The 1,610-nt window shown below is 34.2% G+C and overlaps 1 long non-coding RNA gene across 2 annotated transcripts in view; it reads right to left on the reverse strand.

Annotated features, from left to right (window-relative positions):
* Positions 1–230: 230 nt before the first annotated feature.
* LOC111084311 overlaps positions 231–1,610 on the reverse strand; it is a 3,012-nt gene continuing 1,632 nt past the window's right edge. The window contains exons 1-2 of one of the 2 annotated variants that reach the window (XR_002609490.1): positions 1,356–1,491; positions 231–329 (exon numbers count right to left, since the gene is read on the reverse strand). This is a non-coding gene — a long non-coding RNA (uncharacterized LOC111084311). Of the gene's footprint in view, positions 330–1,355; positions 1,492–1,610 lie in introns of those variants that run through there. The other variant, XR_002609491.1, reaches the window with a different exon arrangement.

Consider the following 1,610-nt stretch of genomic DNA (forward strand, 5'->3'; position numbering starts at 1 on the left):
AAGGGCTTTTTGTATTACGGTCACTCTTGTTTTTTTTCTAGATTTATGGACATTATTTTTTCTTCGAAGCGCCTCATGCATTTGACGATTATTGAAAGATCCGAACTTTTCATGATTATTTAATCCAGCAAAACCACTTTTGCCATAATTGTCGAAATTGATTTGTCCCTTCCTATGTAATGGCACGAATGTATTTTCTGTACGTTTTTTGGGTGATTTTTTACTATTCGTTGCATCATTATTTAGTCCTCTCTCGTTTACACCTACCACGACTTCAATTTTTATTGAAAATACATTTCCATCCTGTTCCTTTTTTTCAGCAAGATCACCTGTCAAGAAAAAAGTAAAGATTATAATAGACTACCAACTATGACAATGACTGATATAGAATCGCCACATCCTTCCAAATGAATGCCACATAAGATAACTTAAAAGTAAATTTCTAAAAAGACGAAAAAGAAACACTAGCGATAAAACGCACATCAAAATAGACTGGTCATGTGATTTACCACCATAACAAAACAATATCCACGAGAAAGAGTCTCCTAGAGTTGGAAAGATGCGTAATTATCGGTATTCATTACTGGAAATATCGTAATTTAATTTCCTTGCCTGACAGTTTCTTCAGGATCTATGAAACTGCAATTGAAAGAGAATACGTCTGTCCTTGGGGAACTATGACTAACAAGAACAACACTTGGCCAGACCTTTAAATACAAACAGATAGATACTTTTGTCTTGACCGACAATACGTTATAAATATGAACAGATATAAGACTAGTTACCTAGTTTTGTAGGCACGTTTCAAATAACTCCAAGAGTAGCATGAGGATTGTCATATTGGAGACAATAACTAGTCCAAAACTTCTTATCTCAGACATAAACATGAAAGTTCAAACTGTTAAGAATACCTAGGTATTGAAAATGTGTAATGTGGCGTGGTGAACGGTGTTTTACTTTTGCTTTGACCGACAATGGGTTATAAATATGGAAAAAGAAACAATAATTTTCCACGGTATTTGACAGTTCAAGCTGTAGTAAATAGTGCAATGATAATAGATACATTCTTTAGAAGGTAAAATAATATCCACAATGTAATTAAATATTATTGCAGATCGTGCCTTCACCGCATTTCTGCTTTTGTTTTGTTTTTTACATTTATTAACGCTGGTTTTAAGGCGATAATGAATCTAGTTGGTTTAAAGATCAAAACGTGTGAAACACGATCAACGGTCAGTATCCTATATCAAGTCATATTTTTTCATCATCAAATTTTGTCACCAACGTTTCTGAACACGCATCATCTCGTGTCAAATTTAAACTTTTTTAGAATCTGAGATGTGACTAAAACGTACCTTTGCATGAATTTAACGTGGAAGCTCCCGTGTTTGTGCACGTCCCTCTTGGGCATCGGAAGCACTCCGTTAAGCCGTACAGATCACCATAATGATCTTGTGAACAAGGAACGCGTCATATTTCCATGATTCCTTTAAACTATCCTGGATGGCATGGATCTGAGAAATGGATCTTTAGATGTAAATTTTGTAAACTTTCACAACTAAAATAAATCCACTGCTTAGTTTATTCAAAGGAGTTTTTTATTTTAATGA

Source organism: Limulus polyphemus, unplaced genomic scaffold, assembly GCF_000517525.1.
Source record: "Limulus polyphemus unplaced genomic scaffold, Limulus_polyphemus-2.1.2 Scaffold16390, whole genome shotgun sequence".
Classification (NCBI taxonomy): domain Eukaryota; kingdom Metazoa; phylum Arthropoda; class Merostomata; order Xiphosura; family Limulidae; genus Limulus; species Limulus polyphemus.